Consider the following 26,505-nt stretch of genomic DNA (forward strand, 5'->3'; position numbering starts at 1 on the left):
CTACACGGCTGGTTATTTAAAGGTGGTTGTCATAGTGACTACACAGCTGGTTATTTAAAGGTGGTTGTCATAGTGACTACACAGCTGGTTATTTAAAGGTGGTTGTCATAGTGACTACACAGCTGGTTATTTAAAGGTGGTTGTCATAGTGACTACACAGCTGGTTATTTAGAGGTGGTTGTCATAGTGACTACACAGCTGGTTATTTAAAGGTGGTTGTCATAGTGACTACACAGCTGGTTATTTAAAGGTGGTTGTAGTGACTACACAGCTGGTTATTTAAAGGTGGTTGTCATAGTGACTACACGGCTGGTTATTTAAAGGTGGTTGTCATAGTGACTACACAGCTGGTTATTTAAAGGTGGTTGTCATAGTGACTACACAGCTGGTAATTTAAAGGTGGTTGTCATAGTGACTACACAGCTGGTTATTTAAAGGTGGTTGTAGTGACTACACAGCTGGTTATTTAAAGGTGGTTGTCATAGTGACTACACGGCTGGTTATTTAAAGGTGGTTGTCATAGTGACTACACAGCTGGTTATTTAAAGGTGGTTGTCATAGTGACTACACAGCTGGTAATTTAAAGGTGGTTGTCATAGTGACTACACGGCTGGTTATTTAAAGGTGGTTGTCATAGTGACTACACAGCTGGTTATTTAAAGGTGGTTGTCATAGTGACTACACAGCTGGTTATTTAAAGGTGGTTGTCATAGTGACTACACGGCTGGTTATTTAAAGGTGGTTGTCATAGTGACTACACAGCTGGTTATTTAAAGGTGGTTGTAGTGACTACACAGCTGGTTATTTAAAGGTGGTTGTCATAGTGACTACACAGCTGGTTATTTAAAGGTGGTTGTCATAGTGAATACACAGCTGGTTATTTAAAGGTGGTTGTCATAGTGACTACACAGCTGGTTATTTAAAGGTGGTTGTCATAGTGACTACACAGCTGGTTATTTAAAGATGGTTGTCTTAGTGAATACACAGCTGGTTATTTAAAGGTGGTTGTCATAGTGACTACACAGCTGGTTATTTAGAGGTGGTTGTCATAGTGACTACACAGCTGGTTATTTAAAGGTGGTTGTCATAGTGACTACACGGCTGGTTATTTAAAGGTGGTTGTCATAGTGACTACACAGCTGGTTATTTAAAGGTGGTTGTAGTGACTACACAGCTGGTTATTTAAAGGTCGTTGTCATAGTGACTACACAGCTGGTTATTTAAAGGTGGTTGTCATAGTGACTACACAGCTGGTTATTTAAAGGTGGTTGTCATAGTGACTACACAGCTGGTTATTTAAAGGTGGTTGTCATAGTGACTACACAGCTGGTTATTTAAAGGTGGTTGTCATAGTGACTACACAGCTGGTTATTTAAAGGTGGTTGTCATAGTGACTACACAGCTGGTTATTTAAAGGTGGTTGTCATAGTGACTACACAGCTGGTTATTTAAAGGTGGTTGTCATAGTGACTACACAGCTGGTTATTTAAAGGTGGTTGTCATAGTGAATACACAGCTGGTTATTTAAAGATGGTTGTCTTAGTGAATACACAGCTGGTTATTTAAAGGTGGTTGTCATAGTGACTACACAGCTGGTTATTTAAAGGTGGTTGTCATAGTGACTACACCGCTGGTTATTTAAAGGTTGTCATAGTGACTACACAGCTGGTTATTTAAAGGTGGTTGTCATAGTGACTACACAGCTGGTTATTTAAAGGTGGTTGTCATAGTGACTACACAGCTGGTTATTTAAAGGTGGTTGTCATAGTGACTACACAGCTGGTTATTTAAAGGTGGTTGTAGTGACTACACAGCTGGTTATTTAAAGGTGGTTGTCATAGTGACTACACAGCTGGTTATTTAAAGGTGGTTGTCATAGTGACTACACAGCTGGTTATTTAAAAGTGGTTGTCATAGTGACTACACAGCTGGTTATTTAAAGGTGGTTGTCATAGTGACTACACAGCTGGTTATTTAAAGGTGGTTGTCATAGTGACTACACAGCTGGTTATTTAAAGGTGGTTGTCATAGTGACTACACAGCTGGTTATTTAAAGGTGGTTGTCATAGTGACTACACAGCTGGTTATTTAAAGGTGGTTGTCATAGTGACTACACAGCTGGTTATTTAGAGGTGGTTGTCATAGTGACTACACAGCTGGTTATTTAAAGGTGGTTGTAGTGACTACACAGCTGGTTATTTAAAGGTGGTTGTCATAGTGACTACACAGCTGGTTATTTAAAGGTGGTTGTCATAGTGACTACACGGCTGGTTATTTAAAGGTGGTTGTCATAGTGACTACACAGCTGGTTATTTAAAGGTGGTTGTCATAGTGACTACACAGCTGGTTATTTAAAGGTGGTTGTCATAGTGACTACACAGCTGGTTATTTAAAGGTGGTTGTAGTGACTACACAGCTGGTTATTTAAAGGTGGTTGTCATAGTGACTACAGAGCTGGTTATTTAAAGGTGGTTGTAGTGACTACACAGCTGGTTATTTAAAGGTGGTTGTAGTGACTACACAGCTGGTTATTTAAAGGTGGTTGTCATAGTGACTACACAGCTGGTTATTTAAAGGTGGTTGTAGTGACTACACAGCTGGTTATTTAAAGGTGGTTGTAGTGACTACACAGCTGGTTATTTAGAGGTGGTTGTCATAGTGAATACACAGCTGGTAATTTAAAGGTGGTTGTAGTGAATACACAGCTGGTTATTTAAAGGTGGTTGTCATAGTGACTACACAGCTGGTTATTTAAAGGTGGTTGTCATAGTGACTACAGAGCTGGTTATTTAAAGGTGGTTGTCATAGTGACTACACAGCTGGTTATTTAAAGGTGGTTGTCATAGTGACTACACAGCTGGTTATTTAAAGGTGGTTGTCATAGTGAATACACAGCTGGTTATTTAGAGGTGGTTGTCATAGTGACTACACAGCTGGTTATTTAAAGGTGGTTGTCATAGTGACTACACAGCTGGTTATTTAAAGGTGGTTGTCATAGTGACTACAGAGCTGGTTATTTAAAGGTGGTTGTCATAGTGACTACACAGCTGGTTATTTAAAGGTGGTTGTAGTGAATACACAGCTGGTTATTTAAAGGTGGTTGTCATAGTGACTACAGAGCTGGTTATTTAAAGGTGGTTGTAGTGACTACACAGCTGGTTATTTAAAGGTGGTTGTCATAGTGACTACACAGCTGGTTATTTAAAGGTGGTTGTCATAGTGAATACACAGCTGGTTATTTAAAGGTGGTTGTAGTGACTACACAGCTGGTTATTTAAAGGTGGTTGTAGTGAATACACAGCTGGTTATTTAAAGGTGGTTGTCATAGTGACTACAGAGCTGGTTATTTAAAGGTGGTTGTAGTGACTACACAGCTGGTTATTTAAAGGTGGTTGTCATAGTGACTACAGAGCTGGTTATTTAAAGGTGGTTGTCATAGTGACTACACAGCTGGTTATTTAAAGGTGGTTGTCATAGTGACTACACAGCTGGTTATTTAAAGGTGGTTGTCATAGTGACTACACAGCTGGTTATTTAAAGGTGGTTGTAGTGACTACACAGCTGGTTATTTAAAGGTGGTTGTCATAGTGACTACACAGCTGGTTATTTAAAGGTGGTTGTAGTGACTACACAGCTGGTTATTTAAAGGTGGTTGTAGTGAATACACAGCTGGTTATTTAAAGGTGGTTGTAGTGAATACACAGCTGGTTATTTAAAGGTGGTTGTCATAGTGACTACACGGCTGGTTATTTAAAGGTGGTTGTAGTGACTACACAGCTGGTTATTTAAAGGTGGTTGTAGTGACTACACAGCTGGTTATTTAAAGGTGGTTGTCATAGTGACTACACAGCTGGTTATTTAAAGGTGGTTGTAGTGACTACACAGCTGGTTATTTAAAGGTGGTTGTCATAGTGACTACACAGCTGGTTATTTAAAGGTGGTTGTCATAGTGACTACACAGCTGGTTATTTAAAGGTGGTTGTCATAGTGACTACACAGCTGGTTATTTAGAGGTGGTTGTCATAGTGACTACACAGCTGGTTATTTAAAGGTGGTTGTCATAGTGACTACACAGCTGGTTATTTAAAGGTGGTTGTCATAGTGACTACACGGCTGGTTATTTAAAGGTGGTTGTCATAGTGACTTCACAGCTGGTTATTTAAAGGTGGTTGTAGTGACTACACAGCTGGTTATTTAAAGGTGGTTGTAGTGAATACACAGCTGGTTATTTAAAGGTGGTTGTCATAGTGACTACACAGCTGGTTATTTAAAGGTGGTTGTAGTGACTACACAGCTGGTTATTTAAAGGTGGTTGTCATAGTGACTACACGGCTGGTTATTTAAAGGTGGTTGTCATAGTGAATACACAGCTGGTTATTTAAAGGTGGTTGTAGTGACTACACAGCTGGTTATTTAAAGGTGGTTGTCATAGTGACTACACAGCTGGTTATTTAAAGGTGGTTGTCATAGTGACTACACGGCTGGTTATTTAAAGGTGGTTGTCATAGTGAATACACAGCTGGTTATTTAAAGGTGGTTGTCATAGTGACTACACCGCTGGTTATTTAAAGGTTGTCATAGTGACTACACAGCTGGTTATTTAAAGGTTGTCATAGTGACTACACAGCTGGTTATTTAAAGGTGGTTGTCATAGTGACTACACAGCTGGTTATTTAAAGGTGGTTGTCATAGTGACTACACAGCTGGTTATTTAAAGGTGGTTGTCATAGTGACTACACAGCTGGTTATTTAAAGGTGGTTGTAGTGACTACACAGCTGGTTATTTAAAGGTGGTTGTAGTGACTACACAGCTGGTTATTTAAAGGTGGTTGTCATAGTGACTACACAGCTGGTTATTTAAAGGTGGTTGTAGTGACTACACAGCTGGTTATTTAAAGGTGGTTGTCATAGTGACTACACAGCTGGTTATTTAAAGGTGGTTGTCATAGTGACTACACAGCTGGTTATTTAGAGGTGGTTGTCATAGTGACTACACAGCTGGTTATTTAAAGGTGGTTGTCATAGTGACTACACAGCTGGTTATTTAAAGGTGGTTGTCATAGTGACTACACAGCTGGTTATTTAAAGGTGGTTGTAGTGACTACACAGCTGGTTATTTAAAGGTGGTTGTCATAGTGAATACACAGCTGGTTATTTAAAGGTGGTTGTCATAGTGACTACACAGCTGGTTATTTAAAGGTGGTTGTCATAGTGACTACACAGCTGGTTATTTAAAGGTGGTTGTCATAGTGACTACACAGCTGGTTATTTAGAGGTGGTTGTCATAGTGACTACACAGCTGGTTATTTAAAGGTGGTTGTCATAGTGACTACACAGCTGGTTATTTAAAGGTGGTTGTCATAGTGACTACACAGCTGGTTATTTAAAGGTGGTTGTCATAGTGACTACACAGCTGGTTATTTAAAGGTGGTTGTCATAGTGACTACACAGCTGGTTATTTAAAGGTGGTTGTCATAGTGACTACACAGCTGGTTATTTAAAGGTGGTTGTAGTGACTACACAGCTGGTTATTTAAAGGTGGTTGTCATAGTGACTACACGGCTGGTTATTTAAAGGTGGTTGTCATAGTGACTACACGGCTGGTTATTTAAAGGTGGTTGTCATAGTGACTACACAGCTGGTTATTTAAAGGTGGTTGTCATAGTGACTACACAGCTGGTTATTTAAAGGTGGTTGTCATAGTGACTACAGAGCTGGTTATTTAGAGGTGGTTGTCATAGTGACTACACAGCTGGTTATTTAGAGGTGGTTGTCATAGTGACTACACAGCTGGTTATTTAAAGGTGGTTGTCATAGTGAATACACAGCTGGTTATTTAAAGGTGGTTGTCATAGTGACTACACAGCTGGTTATTTAAAGGTGGTTGTCATAGTGACTACACAGCTGGTTATTTAAAGGTGGTTGTCATAGTGAATACACAGCTGGTTATTTAAAGGTGGTTGTAGTGAATACACAGCTGGTTCTTTAAAGGTGGTTGTCATAGTGACTACACAGCTGGTTATTTAAAGGTGGTTGTCATAGTGACTACACAGCTGGTTATTTAAAGGTGGTTGTCATAGTGACTACACAGCTGGTTATTTAAAGGTGGTTGTCATAGTGACTACACAGCTGGTTATTTAAAGGTGGTTGTCATAGTGACTACACAGCTGGTTATTTAAAGGTGGTTGTCATAGTGACTACACAGCTGGTTATTTAAAGGTGGTTGTCATAGTGACTACACAGCTGGTTATTTAAAGGTGGTTGTCATAGTGACTACACAGCTGGTTATTTAAAGGTGGTTGTCATAGTGACTACACAGCTGGTTATTTAAAGGTGGTTGTAGTGACTACACAGCTGGTTATTTAAAGGTGGTTGTCATAGTGACTACACAGCTGGTTATTTAAAGGTGGTTGTAGTGACTACACAGCTGGTTATTTAAAGGTGGTTGTCATAGTGACTACACAGCTGGTTATTTAAAGGTGGTTGTAGTGAATACACAGCTGGTTATTTAAAGGTGGTTGTCATAGTGACTACACAGCTGGTTATTTAAAGGTGGTTGTCATAGTGACTACACAGCTGGTTATTTAAAGGTGGTTGTCATAGTGACTACACAGCTGGTTATTTAAAGGTGGTTGTCATAGTGACTACACAGCTGGTTATTTAAAAGTGGTTGTCATAGTGACTACACAGCTGGTTATTTAAAGGTGGTTGTCATAGTGACTACACAGCTGGTTATTTAAAGGTGGTTGTCATAGTGACTACACGGCTGGTTATTTAAAGGTGGTTGTCATAGTGACTACACAGCTGGTTATTTAAAGGTGGTTGTAGTGACTACACAGCTGGTTATTTAAAGGTTGTCACAGTGACTACACAGCTGGTTATTTAAAGGTGGTTGTCATAGTGACTACACAGCTGGTTATTTAAAGGTGGTTGTCATAGTGACTACAGAGCTGGTTATTTAGAGGTGGTTGTCATAGTGACTACACAGCTGGTTATTTAGAGGTGGTTGCCATAGTGACTACACAGCTGGTTATTTAAAGGTGGTTGTCATAGTGAATACACAGCTGGTTATTTAAAGGTGGTTGTCATAGTGACTACACAGCTGGTTATTTAAAGGTGGTTGTCATAGTGACTACACAGCTGGTTATTTAAAGGTGGTTGTCATAGTGACTACACAGCTGGTTATTTAAAGGTGGTTGTCATAGTGAATACACAGCTGGTTATTTAAAGGTGGTTGTAGTGACTACACAGCTGGTTATTTAAAGGTGGTTGTCATAGTGACTACACAGCTGGTTATTTAAAGGTGGTTGTAGTGACTACACAGCTGGTTATTTAAAGGTGGTTGTAGTGACTACACAGCTGGTTATTTAAAGGTGGTTGTCATAGTGACTACACAGCTGGTTATTTAAAGGTGGTTGTAGTGACTACACAGCTGGTTATTTAAAGGTGGTTGTCATAGTGACTACACAGCTGGTTATTTAAAGGTGGTTGTCATAGTGACTACACAGCTGGTTATTTAAAGGTTGTCATAGTGACTACACAGCTGGTTATTTAAAGGTGGTTGTCATAGTGACTACACAGCTGGTTATTTAAAGGTGGTTGTCATAGTGACTACACAGCTGGTTATTTAAAGGTGGTTGTCATAGTGACTACACAGCTGGTTATTTAAAGGTGGTTGTCATAGTGACTACACAGCTGGTTATTTAAAGGTGGTTGTCATAGTGACTACACAGCTGGTTATTTAAAGGTGGTTGTAGTGACTACACAGCTGGTTATTTAAAGGTGGTTGTCATAGTGACTACACAGCTGGTTATTTAAAGGTGGTTGTCATAGTGACTACACGGCTGGTTATTTAAAGGTGGTTGTCATAGTGAATACACAGCTGGTTATTTAAAGGTGGTTGTAGTGACTACACAGCTGGTTATTTAAAGGTGGTTGTCATAGTGACTACACAGCTGGTTATTTAAAGGTGGTTGTCATAGTGACTACACGGCTGGTTATTTAAAGGTGGTTGTAGTGACTACACAGCTGGTTATTTAGAGGTGGTTGTCATAGTGACTACACAGCTGGTTATTTAAAGGTGGTTGTAGTGAATACACAGCTGGTTATTTAAAGGTGGTTGTCATAGTGACTACACAGCTGGTTATTTAAAGGTGGTTGTCATAGTGACTACACAGCTGGTTATTTAAAGGTGGTTGTCATAGTGACTACACAGCTGGTTATTTAAAGGTGGTTGTCATAGTGACTACACAGCTGGTTATTTAAAGGTGGTTGTCATAGTGACTACACAGCTGGTTATTTAAAGGTGGTTGTCATAGTGACTACACAGCTGGTTATTTAAAGGTGGTTGTCATAGTGACTACACGGCTGGTTATTTAAAGGTGGTTGTCATAGTGACTACACAGCTGGTTATTTAAAGGTGGTTGTAGTGACTACACAGCTGGTTATTTAAAGGTTGTCATAGTGACTACACAGCTGGTTATTTAAAGGTGGTTGTCATAGTGAATACACAGCTGGTTATTTAAAGGTGGTTGTCATAGTGACTACAGAGCTGGTTATTTAGAGGTGGTTGTCATAGTGACTACACAGCTGGTTATTTAGAGGTGGTTGCCATAGTGACTACACAGCTGGTTATTTAAAGGTGGTTGTCATAGTGAATACACAGCTGGTTATTTAAAGGTGGTTGTCATAGTGACTACACAGCTGGTTATTTAAAGGTGGTTGTCATAGTGACTACACAGCTGGTTATTTAAAGGTGGTTGTCATAGTGACTACAGAGCTGGTTATTTAAAGGTGGTTGTCATAGTGACTACACGGCTGGTTATTTAAAGGTGGTTGTCATAGTGACTACACGGCTGGTTATTTAAAGGTGGTTGTCATAGTGACTACACAGCTGGTTATTTAAAGGTGGTTGTCATAGTGACTACACAGCTGGTTATTTAAAGGTGGTTGTCATAGTGAATACACAGCTGGTTATTTAAAGGTGGTTGTAGTGACTACACAGCTGGTTATTTAAAGGTGGTTGTCATAGTGACTACACAGCTGGTTATTTAAAGGTGGTTGTAGTGACTACACAGCTGGTTATTTAAAGGTGGTTGTAGTGACTACACAGCTGGTTATTTAAAGGTGGTTGTCATAGTGACTACACAGCTGGTTATTTAAAGGTGGTTGTAGTGACTACACAGCTGGTTATTTAAAGGTGGTTGTAGTGACTACACAGCTGGTTATTTAAAGGTGGTTGTCATAGTGACTACACAGCTGGTTATTTAAAGGTTGTCATAGTGACTACACAGCTGGTTATTTAAAGGTGGTTGTCATAGTGACTACACAGCTGGTTATTTAAAGGTGGTTGTCATAGTGACTACACAGCTGGTTATTTAGAGGTGGTTGTCATAGTGACTACACAGCTGGTTATTTAAAGGTGGTTGTCATAGTGACTACACGGCTGGTTATTTAAAGGTGGTTGTAGTGACTACACAGCTGGTTATTTAGAGGTGGTTGTCATAGTGACTACACAGCTGGTTATTTAAAGGTGGTTGTAGTGAATACACAGCTGGTTATTTAAAGGTGGTTGTCATAGTGACTACACAGCTGGTTATTTAAAGGTGGTTGTCATAGTGACTACACAGCTGGTTATTTAAAGGTGGTTGTCATAGTGACTACACAGCTGGTTATTTAAAGGTGGTTGTAGTGAATACACAGCTGGTTATTTAAAGGTGGTTGTCATAGTGACTACACAGCTGGTTATTTAAAGGTGGTTGTCATAGTGACTACACAGCTGGTTATTTAAAGGTGGTTGTCATAGTGACTACACAGCTGGTTATTTAAAGGTGGTTGTAGTGACTACACAGCTGGTTATTTAAAGGTTGTCATAGTGACTACACAGCTGGTAATTTAAAGGTGGTTGTCATAGTGACTACACAGCTGGTTATTTAAAGGTGGTTGTCATAGTGAATACACAGCTGGTTATTTAAAGGTGGTTGTCATAGTGACTACACGGCTGGTTATTTAAAGGTGGTTGTCATAGTGACTACACAGCTGGTTATTTAAAGGTGGTTGTAGTGACTACACAGCTGGTTATTTAAAGGTGGTTGTCATAGTGAATACACAGCTGGTTATTTAAAGGTGGTTGTCATAGTGACTACACAGCTGGTTATTTAAAGGTGGTTGTCATAGTGAATACACAGCTGGTTATTTAAAGGTGGTTGTCATAGTGAATACACAGCTGGTTATTTAAAGGTGGTTGTCATAGTGACTACACAGCTGGTTATTTAAAGGTGGTTGTCATAGTGAATACACAGCTGGTTATTTAAAGGTGGTTGTCATAGTGACTACACAGCTGGTTATTTAAAGGTGGTTGTAGTGACTACACAGCTGGTAATTTAAAGGTGGTTGTCATAGTGACTACACAGCTGGTTATTTAAAGGTGGTTGTCATAGTGACTACACAGCTGGTTATTTAAAGGTGGTTGTAGTGACTACACAGCTGGTTATTTAAAGGTGGTTGTCATAGTGACTACACAGCTGGTTATTTAAAGGTGGTTGTCATAGTGACTACACAGCTGGTTATTTAAAGGTGGTTGTAGTGACTACACAGCTGGTTATTTAAAGGTGGTTGTCATAGTGACTACACAGCTGGTTATTTAAAGGTGGTTGTCATAGTGAATACACAGCTGGTTATTTAAAGGTGGTTGTCATAGTGACTACACAGCTGGTTATTTAAAGGTGGTTGTAGTGACTACACAGCTGGTTATTTAAAGGTGGTTGTCATAGTGACTACACAGCTGGTTATTTAAAGGTGGTTGTCATAGTGACTACACAGCTGGTTATTTAAAGGTGGTTGTCATAGTGAATACACAGCTGGTTATTTAAAGGTGGTTGTCATAGTGAATACACAGCTGGTTATTTAAAGGTGGTTGTCATAGTGACTACACAGCTGGTTATTTAAAGGTGGTTGTAGTGACTACACAGCTGGTTATTTAAAGGTGGTTGTCATAGTGACTACACGGCTGGTTATTTAAAGGTGGTTGTCATAGTGACTACACAGCTGGTTATTTAAAGGTGGTTGTCATAGTGACTACACAGCTGGTTATTTAAAGGTGGTTGTCATAGTGACTACACAGCTGGTTATTTAAAGGTGGTTGTAGTGACTACACAGCTGGTTATTTAAAGGTGGTTGTAGTGAATACACAGCTGGTTATTTAAAGGTGGTTGTCATAGTGACTACACAGCTGGTTATTTAAAGGTGGTTGTAGTGACTACACAGCTGGTTATTTAGAGGTGGTTGTCATAGTGACTACACAGCTGGTTATTTAAAGGTGGTTGTCATAGTGACTACACAGCTGGTTATTTAAAGGTGGTTGTCATAGTGACTACACAGCTGGTTATTTAAAGGTGGTTGTCATAGTGACTACACAGCTGGTTATTTAAAGGTGGTTGTCATAGTGACTACACAGCTGGTTATTTAAAGGTGGTTGTAGTGACTACACAGCTGGTTATTTAAAGGTGGTTGTCATAGTGACTACACAGCTGGTTATTTAAAGGTGGTTGTCATAGTGACTACACAGCTGGTTATTTAAAGGTGGTTGTAGTGACTACACAGCTGGTTATTTAAAGGTGGTTGTAGTGACTACACAGCTGGTTATTTAGAGGTGGTTGTCATAGTGACTACACAGCTGGTTATTTAAAGGTGGTTGTCATAGTGACTACACAGCTGGTTATTTAAAGGTGGTTGTCATAGTGACTACACAGCTGGTTATTTAAAGGTGGTTGTAGTGACTACACAGCTGGTTATTTAAAGGTGGTTGTCATAGTGACTACACAGCTGGTTATTTAAAGGTGGTTGTCATAGTGACTACACAGCTGGTTATTTAAAGGTGGTTGTCATAGTGACTACACAGCTGGTTATTTAAAGGTGGTTGTAGTGACTACACAGCTGGTTATTTAAAGGTGGTTGTCATAGTGACTACACAGCTGGTTATTTAAAGGTGGTTGTCATAGTGAATACACAGCTGGTTATTTAAAGGTGGTTGTCATAGTGACTACACAGCTGGTTATTTAAAGGTGGTTGTAGTGAATACACAGCTGGTTATTTAAAGGTGGTTGTCATAGTGACTACACAGCTGGTTATTTAAAGGTGGTTGTAGTGACTACACAGCTGGTTATTTAGAGGTGGTTGTCATAGTGACTACACAGCTGGTTATTTAAAGGTGGTTGTCATAGTGACTACACAGCTGGTTATTTAAAGGTGGTTGTAGTGAATACACAGCTGGTTATTTAAAGGTGGTTGTCATAGTGACTACACAGCTGGTTATTTAAAGGTGGTTGTCATAGTGACTACACAGCTGGTTATTTAAAGGTGGTTGTCATAGTGACTACACAGCTGGTTATTTAAAGGTGGTTGTCATAGTGACTACACAGCTGGTTATTTAAAGGTGGTTGTCATAGTGACTACACGGCTGGTTATTTAAAGGTGGTTGTCATAGTGACTACACAGCTGGTTATTTAAAGGTGGTTGTCATAGTGACTACACAGCTGGTTATTTAAAGGTGGTTGTCATAGTGAATACACAGCTGGTTATTTAAAGGTGGTTGTAGTGACTACACAGCTGGTTATTTAAAGGTGGTTGTCATAGTGACTACACAGCTGGTTATTTAAAGGTGGTTGTAGTGACTACACAGCTGGTTATTTAAAGGTGGTTGTCATAGTGAATACACAGCTGGTTATTTAGAGGTGGTTGTCATAGTGAATACACAGCTGGTTATTTAAAGGTGGTTGTCATAGTGACTACACAGCTGGTTATTTAAAGGTTGTCATAGTGACTACACAGCTGGTTATTTAAAGGTGGTTGTCATAGTGACTACACAGCTGGTTATTTAAAGGTTGTCATAGTGACTACACAGCTGGTTATTTAAAGGTGGTTGTCATAGTGACTACACAGCTGGTTATTTAAAGGTGGTTGTCATAGTGACTACACGGCTGGTTATTTAAAGGTGGTTGTAGTGAATACACAGCTGGTTATTTAAAGGTGGTTGTCATAGTGACTACACAGCTGGTTATTTAAAGGTGGTTGTCATAGTGACTACACAGCTGGTTATTTAAAGGTGGTTGTCATAGTGACTACACAGCTGGTTATTTAGAGGTGGTTGTCATAGTGACTACACAGCTGGTTATTTAAAGGTGGTTGTAGTGACTACACAGCTGGTTATTTAAAGGTGGTTGTAGTGACTACACAGCTGGTTATTTAAAGGTGGTTGTCATAGTGACTACACCGCTGGTTATTTAAAGGTGGTTGTCATAGTGACTACACAGCTGGTTATTTAAAGGTGGTTGTAGTGACTACACAGCTGGTTATTTAAAGGTGGTTGTAGTGACTACACAGCTGGTTATTTAAAGGTGGTTGTAGTGACTACACAGCTGGTTATTTAAAGGTGGTTGTCATAGTGACTACACGGCTGGTTATTTAAAGGTGGTTGTCATAGTGACTACACAGCTGGTTATTTAAAGGTGGTTGTAGTGACTACACAGCTGGTTATTTAAAGGTGGTTGTCATAGTGACTACACAGCTGGTTATTTAAAGGTGGTTGTCATAGTGACTACACAGCTGGTTATTTAAAGGTGGTTGTCATAGTGAATACACAGCTGGTTATTTAAAGGTGGTTGTCATAGTGACTACACAGCTGGTAATTTAAAGGTGGTTGTCATAGTGACTACACAGCTGGTTATTTAAAGGTGGTTGTAGTGACTACACAGCTGGTTATTTAAAGGTGGTTGTCATAGTGACTACACAGCTGGTTATTTAAAGGTGGTTGTAGTGACTACACAGCTGGTTATTTAAAGGTGGTTGTCATAGTGAATACACAGCTGGTTATTTAAAGGTGGTTGTCATAGTGACTACACAGCTGGTTATTTAAAGGTGGTTGTCATAGTGAATACACAGCTGGTTATTTAAGGTTTTTGCTTTTTGCCATGGAAAATCAGGTATCATGACAACCCTAGAAAAAAAAACAGAATACCCGGTAGAATAGAATAGAACAGAATAGAATACCCGGTAGAATATAATACCCGGTAGAACAGAACAGAATAGAATACCCGGTAGAATATAATACCCGGTAGAACAGAACAGAATAGAATACCCGGTAGAATAGAACAGAATAGAATACCCGGTAGAATAGAAGAGAATAGAATACCCGGTAGAATATAATAGAATACCCTATAGAATAGAATAGAATACCCTATAGAATAGAGTAGAATAGAATAGAATACCCGGTAGAATATAACAGAATAGAATGCCCGGTAGAATAGAATACCCAATAGAATAGAATACCCGGTAGAATAGAATAGAACAAAATAGAATGCCCGGTAGAATATAATAGAATACCCAATAGAATAGAATATCCGGTGGAATAGAATAGAATACCCGATAGAATAGAATACCCGGTAGAATAGAATAGAATACCCGATAGAATAGAATATCCGGTAGAATAGAACAGAATAGAATACCCGGTAGAATAGAATACCCGGTAGAATAGAACAGAATAGAATGCCCGGTAGAAAATAATAGAATACCCGGTAGAATATAATAGAATACCCAATAGAATAGAATATCCGGTAGAATAGAATACCCTATAGAATAGAATACCTGGTAGAATAGAATAGAATACCCGGTAGAATAGAATACCCGGTAGAATAGAACAGAATAGAATACCCGGTAGAATATAATAGAATACCCAATAGAATAGAATACCCGGTAGAATAGAATACCCAATAGAATAGAATACCCGGTAGAATAGAATAGAATAGAATACCATTTATTTTATCCACAATTTGCCAAGAAAAGACAAACTAGCTGTTTGTGGACAGTAAGATACAAACTAATAGTGTAGACGCTTGTGGATTTATATTAAGAAGCAAAGTGTAAATCAGCATTGTTGTCACCAACACTGTGAACATCGAACAGTATGGCATGACGGCAAGTCCTCGTCACAACCAGGGTTCCCAGGTCTAGCATGAGTTGACACATGGAAGAGTTATGTAGCTAGCTATGAGTTTCCATGTGGGAGAACAATGTAGCTAGCTATGAGTTTCCATGTGGTTGAACAATGTAGCTAGCTATGAGTTTCCATGTGGGAGAACAATGTAGCTAACTATGAGTTTCCATGTGGGAGAACTATGTAGCTAGCTATGAGTTTCCATGTGGGAGAACTATGTAGCTAGCTATGAGTTTCCATGTGGGAGAACAATGTAGCTAGCTATGAGTTTCCATGTGGGAGAACTATGTAGCTAGCTATGAGTTTCCATGTGGGAGAACTATGTAGCTAGCTATGAGTTTCCATGTGGGAGAACTATGTAGCTAGCTATGAGTTTCCATGTGGGAGAACAATGTAGCTAGCTATGAGTTTCCATGTGGGAGAACAATGTAGCTAGCTATGATTTTCCATGTGGGAGAACAATGTAGCTAGCTATGAGTTTCCATGTGGTTGAACAATGTAGCTAGCTATGAGTTTCCATGTGGGAGAACAATGTAGCTAGCTATGAGTTTCCATTTGGTTTAACAATGTAGCTAGCTATGAGTTTCCATGTGGGAGAACTATGTAGCTAGCTATGAGTTTCCATGTGGGAGAACAATGTAGCTAGCTATGAGTTTCCATGTGGGAGAACAATGTAGCTAGCTATGAGTTTCCATGTGGGAGAACAATGTAGCTAGCTATGAGTTTCCATGTGGTTGAACAATGTAGCTAGCTATGAGTTTCCATGTGGGAGAACTATGTAGCTAGCTATGAGTTTCCATGTGGGAGAACAATGTAGCTAGCTATGAGTTTCCATGTGGGAGAACAATGTAGCTAGCTATGAGTTTCCATGTGGGAGAACAATGTAGCTAGCTATGAGTTTCCATGTGGGAGAACTATGTAGCTAGCTATGAGTTTCCATGTGGGAGAACTATGTAGCTAGCTATGAGTTTCCATGTGGGAGAACAATGTAGCTAGCTATGAGTTTCCATGTGGGAGAACAATGTAGCTAGCTATGAGTTTCCATGTGGGAGAACAATGTAGCTAGCTATGAGTTTCCATGTGGGAGAACAATGTAGCTAGCTATGAGTTTCCATTTGGTTTAACAATGTAGCTAGCTATGAGTTTCCATGTGGGAGAACTATGTAGCTAGCTATGAGTTTCCATGTGGGAGAACAATGTAGCTAGCTATGAGTTTCCATGTGGGAGAACAATGTAGCTAGCTATGAGTTTCCATGTGGGAGAACTATGTAGCTAGCTATGAGTTTCCATGTGGGAGAACTATGTAGCTAGCTATGAGTTTCCATGTGGGAGAACTATGTAGCTAGCTATGAGTTTCCATTTGGGAGAACTATGTAGCTAGCTATGAGTTTCCATGTGGGAGAACTATGTAGCTAGCTATGAGTTTCCATGTGGGAGAACTATGTAGCTAGCTATGAGTTTCCATGTGGGAGAACTATGTAGCTAGCTATGAGTTTCCATGTGGGAGAACTATGTAGCTAGCTATGAGTTTCCATGTGGGAGAACAATGTAGCTAGCTATGAGCTTCCATGTGGGAGAACTATGTAGCTAGCTATGAGTTTCCATGTGGGAGAACTATGTAGCTAGCTATGAGTTTCCATGTGGGAGAACTATGTAGCTAGCTATGAGTTTCCATGTGGGAGAACTATGTAGCTAGCTATGAGTTTCCATGTGGGAGAACTATGTAGCTAGCTATGAGTTTCCATGTGGGAGAACTATGTAGCTAGCTATGAGTTTCCATGTGGGAGAACTATGTAGCTAGCTATGAGTTTCCATGTGGGAGAACTATGTAGCTAGCTATGAGTTTCCATGTGGGAGAACAATGTAGCTAGCTATGAGTTTCCATGTGGGAGAACAATGTAGCTAGCTATGAGTTTCCATGTGGGAGAACAATGAAGCTAGCTATGAGTTTCCATGTGGGAGAGCTACAGTACAAGTCAAAAGTTTGGATATGCCTACTCATTCAAGGGTTTTTCTTTATTTAACAAAAAAAATGGCTACATTGTAGAATAATAGTGAAGACATCAAAACTATGAAATAACACACATGGAATCATGTAGTAACCCCAAAAGTATTAAACAAATCTAAATACACTGCTCAAAAAAATAAAGGGAACACTTAAACAACACAATGTAACTCCAAGTCAATCACACTTCTGTGAAATCAAACTGTCCACTTAGGAAGCAACACTGATTGACAATAAATTTCACATGCTGTTGTGCAAATGGAATAGACAAAAGGTGGAAATTATAGGCAATTAGTAAGACACCCCCAAAAAAGGAATGGTTCTGCAGGTGGTGACCACACACCACTTCTCAGTTCCTATGCTTCCTGGCTGATGTTTTGGTCACTTTTGAATGCTGGCGGTGCTTTCACTCTAGTGGTAGCATGAGACGGAGTCTACAACCCACACAAGTGGCTCAGGTAGTGCAGCCCATCCAGGATGGCACATCAATGCGAGCTGTGGCAAGAAGGTTTGCTGTGTCTGTCAGCGTAGTGTCCAGAGCATGGAGGCGCTACCAGGAGACAGGCCAGTACATCAGGAGGCGTGGAGGAGGCCGTAGGAGGGCAACAACCCAGCAGCAGGACCGCTACCTCCGCCTTTGTGCAAGGAGGTGCACTGCCAGAGCTCTGCAAAATGACCTCCAGTAGGCCACAAATGTGCATGTGTCAGCATATGGTCTCACAAGGGGTCTGAGGATCTCATCTCGGTACCTAATGGCAGTCAGGCTACCTCTGGCGAGCACATGGAGGGCTGTGCGGCCCCACAAAGAAATGCCACCCCACACCATGACTGACCCACCGCCAAACCGGTCATGCTAGAGGATGTTGCAGGCAGTAGAACGTTCTCCACTGTGTCTCCAGACTCTGTCACGTCTGTCACATGTGCTCATGTGCTCAGTGTGAACCTGCTTTCATCTGTGAAGAGCACAGGGCGCCATTGGCGAAATTGCCAATCTTGGTGTTCTCTGGCAAATGCCAAACGTCCTGCACGGTGTTGGGCTGTAAGCACAACCCCCACCTGTGGACGTTGGGCCCTCATACCACCCTCATGGAGTCTGTTTCTGACCGTTTGAGCAGACACATGCACATTTGTGGCCTGCTGGAGGTCATTCTGCAGGGCTCTGGCAGTGCACCTCCTTGCACAAAGGCGGAGGTAGCGGTCCTGCTGCTGGGTTGTTGCCCTCCTACGGCCTCCTCCACGTCTCCTGATGTACTGGCCTGTCTCCTGGTAGCGCCTCCATGCTCTGGACACTACGCTGACAGACACAGCAAACCTTTTTGCCACAGCTCGCATTGATGTGCCATCCTGGATGAACTGCACTACCTGAGCCACTTGTGTGGGTTGTAGACTCCGTCTCATGCTACCACTAGAGTGAGAGCACCGCCAGCATTCAAAAGTGACCAAAACATCAGCCAGGAAGCATAGGAACTGAGAAGTGGTCTGTGGTCACCACCTGCAGAATCACTCCTTTTTTGGGGGTGTCTTGCTAATTGCCTATAATTTCCACCTTTTGTCTATTCCATTTGCACAACAGCATGTGAAATTTATTGTCAATCAGTGTTGCTTCCTAAGTGGACAGTTTGATTTCACAGAAGTGTGATTGACTTGGAGTTACATTGTGTTGTTTAAGTGTTCCCTTTATTTTTTTGAGCAGTGTATATTTTAGATTCTTCAAAATAGCCACCCTTTGCTTCATGACAGCTTTGCACACTCTTGGCATTCTCTCAACCAGTTTCACCTGGAATGCTTTTCCAACAGTCTTGAATGAGTTCCCACATATGCTAAGTACTTGTTGGCTGCTTTTCCTTCACTCTGCGGTTCAACTCATCCCAAACCATCTCAATTGGGTTGAGGTTGGGGGATTGTGGAGGCCAGGTCATCTGATGCAGCACTCCATCACTCTCCTTCTTGGTCTAATAGTCCTTTCACAGTCTGGAGGTGTTTTGGGTTATTGTCCTGTTGAAAAACAAATGATAGTCCCACTAAATGCAAACCAGATGGGATGGCATATTGCTGTAGAATGCTGTGGTGGCCATGCTGGTTAAGTGTGCCTTGAGTTCTAAATAAATCACAGACAATGTCACCAGCAAAGCACCCCCACACCATCACACCTCCTCCTCCATGCTTCACGGTGGGAACTACAGATGCGGAGATCATCTGTTCACCTACTCTGGATCTCACAAAAACACGGCGGTTGGAACCAAAAATCTCAAATTTGGACTCATCAGACCGAAGAACAGATTTCCACCAGTCTAATGTCCATTGCTCGTGTTTCTTGGCCCAAGCAAGTCTCTTCTTATTGACTTCCTTTAGTAGTGGTTTCATTGCAGCAATTTGACCATGAAGGCCTGATTCTCGTGGATGCATCATAATAGCCATAACTTCTTATGGCTGCAGGGGCAGTATTGAGTAGCTTGGATGAAAGGTGCCCAGAGTAAACTGCCTGCTCCTCAGTCCCAGTTGCTAATATATATATTATTATTATTATTGGATGGAAAACACTCTGAAGTTTCTAAAAGTGTTTGAATTATGTCTGTGAGTATAACAGAACTCATATGGCAGGCAAAAACCAGAGAAAAAATCCAAACGGGAAGTGGGAATTCTGAGGCTGGTCGATTTTCAACCACGATCCTATTGAAATCACAGCGAGATATGGATGAGTTTGCACTTCCTACGGCTTCCACTAGATGTCAACAGTCTGTAGAACCTTGTCTGATGCCTCTACTGTGAAGGGGGGGGGGGCGAATGAGGGGAATTAGTCAAGTCTGCCATGACCTGACCATCTTTTCACCATGCGCGTTCACATGAGAGGGAGCTCTGTTCCATCGCTCATCTGAAGTCAATGTAATTCTCCAGTTGGAACGTTACTGAAGATTTATGTTAAAAACATTCTGAAGATTGATTCAATACATCGTTCGACATGTTTCTACGGACTGTTACGGAACTTTTGGACATTTCGTCAGCTTTTAGTGAACGCGCTTCCTGACTATTTGGACATAAATGATGGACATTACCGAACCAAACGAACATTTCTTGTGGGAGTCCTGGGAGCGCATTCCGACAAAGATCAGCAAAGGTAAGTGATGATTTATAATGCTTTTTATGAGTTTTGTTGACTGCACAATTTGGCGAGTAACTGTATGGCTTGCTTTTGTGGCTGAACGCTGTTTTCAAATGATTGAATATTGTGTTTTGCCGTAAAGCTTTTTTAAATCTGACACAGCGGTTGCATTAAGAACAAGTGTATCTTTAATTCTATGTAAAACATGTATCTTTCATCAAAGTTTATGATGAGTATTTCTGTTATTTGACGTGGCTCTCTGCAATTTCTCCGGATATTTTGGAGGCATTTATGAACATGGCGACAATGTAAACTGAGGTTTTTGGATATAAATATGAACTTTAATCGAACAAGACATATATGTATTGTGTAACATGAAGTCCTATGAGTGTCATCTGATGAAGATCATCAAAGGTTAGCGATTAATTTTATCTCTAATTTTGCTTTTTGTGATGTCCTCTCTTTGGCTGGAAAAATGGCAGAATTGTTCTGTGAGTTGGTGGTGACCTAACATAACCGTTTGTGGTGCTTTCGCTGTAAAGCCTTTTTGAAATCGGACACTTTGGTGGGATTAACAACAAGATTACCTTTTAAATGGTATAAGATACAAGTATGTTTGAGGATTTTTAATTATGAGATTTCTGTTGTTTGAATTTGGCGCCCTGCACTTTCACTGGCTGTTTTCATATCATCCTGTTAACGGGATTGCAGCCATAAGAAGTTAGCGGCCAAACACGGAAATAGTTCCACATGTTTTTCCACCATACATTTTACCCATGGGATTTTAAAACCAGTTCAAATAAGGTCTGTTTTCATGGCGTTTTGATAACCGTGTAAATCTCTTCCGGACAAGGTGACTTTTATCAATATATTCGGTTCTATTTACTCTCAAATTCGAAAAATGCTAATTAGCATCAAACTAAACATAATGCAAGAATACAAATCCCTGCAATCTCCTCTGCAAGTAATCTCTGGTGGAAACTTTTGCTGTCAGCTAGCAAGCTAATAGCTACTTTGATCCAAAACGAAATATATATATATATATATATATTAAACATTTTAATGTATTGTTCTATATTTTATTTATCTAATATTTGTTGTCTTAATTATGCATTTGGTGTTGTGTCTTGTACATAATAATAATAATAATAATAATAATAATAATAATAATAATAATAATAATAATAATGTCCTAGGTAGCAGTCAGATATTTACAATGTAACATGAATACAAGGCTAGTTTTGTTTTTTGCAGAGAAGCTAGCTAGATGATTAGCAACATTTCCTTATTTTATCACATCCTCTTCTCCTTCAGCCAGTGGAGGTCTATTTGTAATCCCTTATTGTTTCTGCCAACTATATGAACGAGGTGACATTTATTTTAATTTATGAGTCAGAATGCACTGTTGCATTAAAGCATTTCAGAACCTACTTGTCGACATGCTCTGTTGCATTAAAGCATTTCAGAACCTACTTGTCGACATGCTCTGTTGCATTAAAGCATTTCAGAACCTACTTGTCGCCGTGTTCTGTTGCAGGTTCAAAGCCAGATTAACTCACTGCAGAACGTATCCATAATCACAACTGAATAAGCACATTTATTTGTCAAGAATGTACCTAGTCACCCATCAATCACGTCAAACACCTGAACTACAACAATCACATTGTTTTAAAGAAATTGTTTTAAAGAAATCAAAATAGTAAACGATGTAAAAATAGTAAACGATGCATACACACAGTATGCCACTTATACATAACATATAAATATCTGACTTTTGAAGTAAAAATATAATGATTTATTCATCGGTGCCACAAACGTGGGACATTGAAGATTTACCATATTAACTGTGATTACTATCCTGGGAGATTACATATTATTACTATCAGAGAGAGCACAGATTCCTGTGCTTTTCCATATGAGGAATTAGACCAGCAGAAATAACACGGCATGTAAAATGTATTCATGTCTAAACACATCAACATCCTATATCAATATCCTATATCAACATCCTATCTCAACACAGCTATATCAATATCCTATATCAACATCCTATATCAACATCCTATATCAACACAGCTATATCAACATCCTATATCAACATCCTATATCAACACAACTATATCAACATCCTATATCAACACAACTATATCAACATCCTATATCAACACAACTATATCAACATCCTATATCAACACAACTATATCAACATCCTATATCAACACAACTATATCAACATCCTATATCAACACAACTATATCAACATCCTATATCAACACAACTATATCAACATCCTATATCAATACAGCTATATCAACATCCTATATCAACATCCTATATCAACATCCTATATCAACATCCTATATCAACACAACTATATCAACATCCTATATCAATACAGCTATATCAACATCCTATATCAACATCCTATATCAAAACAGCTATATCAACACAGGTCCATGTAGTTATGTCTCAATACAGCTATATCAACACAGCTATATCAACATCCTATATCAACACAGCTATATCAACACAGCTATATCAATATCCTATATCAACATCCTATATCAACACAGCTATATCAACACAGCTATATCAACACAGCTATATCAATATCCTATATCAACATCCTATATCAACATCCTATATCAAAACAGCTATATCAACATCCTATATCAACACAGCTATATCAATATCCTATATCAATATCCTATATCAACATCCTATATCAACATCCTATACGGCCCCGTGTGGCTCAGTTGGTAGAGCATGGCGCTTGCAACGCCAGGGTTGTGGGTTCGATTCCCACGGGGGGCCAGTACAAAAAAAGTATGAATGTATGTACTTGTAAGTCGCTCTGGATAAGAGTGTCTGCTAAATGACTTAAATGTATATCAACATCCTATATCAACACAGCTATATCAACATCCTATATCAACACAGCTATATCAACATCCTATATCAACATCCTATATCAACATCCTATATCAACACAGCTATATCAACATCCTATATCAACACAGCTATATCAACATCCTATATCAACATCCTATATCAACACAGCTATATCAACATCCTATATCAACATCCTATATCAACACAGCTATATCAACATCCTATATCAACATCCTATATCAACATCCTATATCAACACAGCTATATCAACATCCTATATCAACACAGCTATATCAACACAGCTATATCAACACAGCTATATCAACATCCTATATCAACATCCTATATCAACACAGCTATATCAACATCCTATATCAACATCCTATATCAACATCCTATATCAACCCAGCTATATCAACATCCTATATCAACATCCTATATCAACACAGCTATATCAACATCCTATATCAACATCCTATATCAACACAGCTATATCAACATCCTATATCAACATCCTATATCAACACAGCTATATCAACATCCTATATCAACACAGCTATATCAACATCCTATATCAACACAGGTCCACGTAGGTATGTATCAACATCCTATATAAACACCTGGTGCTGCTGTCATTTGTGAGCAGCACATTTACCACTGCATGGAGTCTGAACCTCAGAATAAGCAGGAGGAGGAGGACAGCATTACACAGGTTGAAAAGAGGTAGCACAAACAGTACACAACAGCACTTTTCCTAGCCACCGTGCTTCTACACCTGCAATGCTTGCTGTTTAGGGTTTTAGGCTTGGTTTCTGTACAGCACTTTGAGATATCAGCTGATCATCAGCTGATGTAAGCTGATCAGGGCTTTACAAATACATTTGATTGATTTTTAACGTGTTACTGAGTCTAGATGTTATCCAGTCAGGAGAAGAACAGTTACTGAGTCTAGATGTTCTCACATCAGGAGAAGAACAGTTACTGAGTCTAGATGTTATCCAGTCAGGAGAAGAACAGTTACTGAGTCTAGATGTTATTCAGTCAGGAGAAGAACAGTTACTGAGTCTAGATGTTATCCAGTCAGGAGAAGAACAGTTACTGAGTCTAGATGTTCTCCAGTCAGGAGAAGAACAGTTACTGAGTCTAGATGTTATCCAGTCAGGAGAAGAACAGTTACTGAGTCTAGATGTTCTCCAGTCAGGAGAAGAACAGTTACTGAGTCTAGATGTTATCACATCAGGAGAAGAACAGTTACTGAGTCTAGATGTTATCCAGTCAGGAGAACAGTTACTGAGTCTAGATGTTATCCAGTCAGGAGAAGAACAGTTACTGAGTCTAGATGTTCTCACATCAGGAGAAGAACAGTTACTGAGTCTAGATGTTATCCAGTCAGGAGAAGAACAGTTACTGAGTCTAGATGTTATTCAGTCAGGAGAAGAACAGTTACTGAGTCTAGATGTTATCCAGTCAGGAGAAGAACAGTTACTGAGTCTAGATGTTCTCACATCAGGAGAAGAACAGTTACTGAGTCTAGATGTTATCACATCAGGAGAAGAACAGTTACTGAGTCTAGATGTTATCACATCAGGAGAAGAACTGTTACTGAGTCTAGATGTTATCCAGTCAGGAGAACAGTTACTGAGTCTAGATGTTATCCAGTCAGGAGAAGAACAGTTACTGAGTCTAGATGTTCTCCAGTCAGGAGAAGAACAGTTACTGAGTCTAGATGTTCTCCAGTCAGGAGAAGAACAGTTACTGAGTCTAGATGTTCTCACATCAGGAGAAGAACTGTTACTGAGTCTAGATGTTATCCAGTCAGGAGAACAGTTACTGAGTCTAGATGTTCTCACATCAGGAGAAGAACAGTTACTGAGTCTAGATGTTATCCAGTCAGGAGAAGAACAGTTACTGAGTCTAGATGTTCTCACATCAGGAGAACAGTTACTGAGTCTAGATGTTATTCAGTCAGGAGAAGAACAGTTACTGAGTCTAGATGTTATCCAGTCAGGAGAAGAACAGTTACTGAGTCTTGATGTTATCCAGTCAGGAGAAGAACAGTTACTGAGTCTAGATGTTATCCAGTCAGGAGAAGAACAGTTACTGAGTCTAGATGTTCTCACATCAGGAGAAGAACAGTTACCGAGTCTTGATGTTATCCAGTCAGGAGAAGAACAGTTACTGAGTCTAGATGTTCTCACATCAGGAGAAGAACAGTTACTGAGTCTAGATGTTCTCACATCAGGAGAAGAACAGTTACTGAGTCTAGCTGTTATCACATCGGGAGAAGAACAGTTACTGAGTCTTGATGTTATCCAGTCAGGAGAAGAACAGTTACTGAGTCTAGATGTTCTCACATCAGGAGAAGAACAGTTACTGAGTCTAGATGTTATCCAGTCAGGAGAAGAACAGTTACTGAGTCTAGATGTTCTCACATCAGGAGAAGAACAGTTACTGAGTCTAGATGTTCTCACATCAGGAGAAGAACAGTTACTGAGTCTAGATGTTCTCACATCAGGAGAAGAACAGTTACTGAGTCTAGATGTTCTCACATCAGGAGAAGAACAGTTCCTGAGTCTAGATGTTATCCAGTCAGGAGAAGAACAGGCGAAGGAAGCAGCATAGGGGAAGGTAGGTTGTGTTTATAGAGACAAGACGGAGAGTTCCACAGTGACTGAAGTTGATGGACCATGGGGCATAAAAGGCTTAGTGTGGAATAAGGGTTAACTAGAGGGATGGTTGGCCGTGGAATAAACATAACATGGAGTGTGGGTGTGCTTCTACCTAGAGGGATGGTTGGCCGTGGAATAAACATACCATGGGGTGTGGGTGTGCTTCTACCTAGAGGGATGGTTGGCTGTGGAATAAACATATCATGGGGTGTGGCTGTGCTTCTACCTAGAGGGATGGTGTGCTTCTGCACCTCTATTAGATCATTATAATAATATCCATCCCATGTCCAGTCATACTCCGGGTCTCAGCGTGTGTCCCTCAACGTCATTCCGTCTCCGTTGCAGCATTCAAATCATGGTCATGGTGTGTCTGTGAATCACAGCATTGAAAGACGATGAGTGATCACAGCATTGAAAGACGATGAGTGATCACAGCATTGAAAGACGATGAGTGATCACAGCATTGAAAGACGATGAGTGATCACAGCATTGAAAGACGAAGAGTGATCACGGCATTTAAAGACGATGAGTGATCACATTAAAGACGATGAGTGATCACATTAAAGACGAAGAGTGATCACGGCATTTAAAGACGATGAGTGATCACAACATTGAAAGACGAAGAGTGATCACAGCATTTAAAGACGATGAGTGATCACAGCATTTAAAGACGATGAGTGATCACAGCATTTAAAGACGATGAGTGATCACAACATTGAAAGACGAAGAGTGATCACGGCATTTAAAGACGATGAGTGATCACATTAAAGACGATGAGTGATCACATTAAAGACGATGAGTGATCACATTAAAGACGAAGAGTGATCACAGCATTTAAAGACGATGAGTG

General features: G+C 39.9%; 1 protein-coding gene and 1 non-coding gene across 3 annotated transcripts in view; both read left to right on the top strand.

Moving 5' to 3' along the window:
• The window catches only part of LOC129820318 (type 2 phosphatidylinositol 4,5-bisphosphate 4-phosphatase-like), a 78,050-nt gene that overhangs the window by 19,853 nt on the left and 31,692 nt on the right, over positions 1 to 26,505 (top strand). The gene's annotated exons all lie outside the window — the stretch shown is intronic.
• On the top strand, positions 22,834 to 22,909 carry trnaa-ugc (transfer RNA alanine (anticodon UGC)). Its single transcript has one exon. It is a non-coding gene; the product is annotated as a tRNA-Ala (tRNA).

The sequence above is a fragment of the Salvelinus fontinalis genome, chromosome 22 (genome assembly GCF_029448725.1).
Source record: "Salvelinus fontinalis isolate EN_2023a chromosome 22, ASM2944872v1, whole genome shotgun sequence".
In the NCBI taxonomy this organism is placed as follows: Eukaryota; Metazoa; Chordata; class Actinopteri; order Salmoniformes; family Salmonidae; genus Salvelinus; species Salvelinus fontinalis.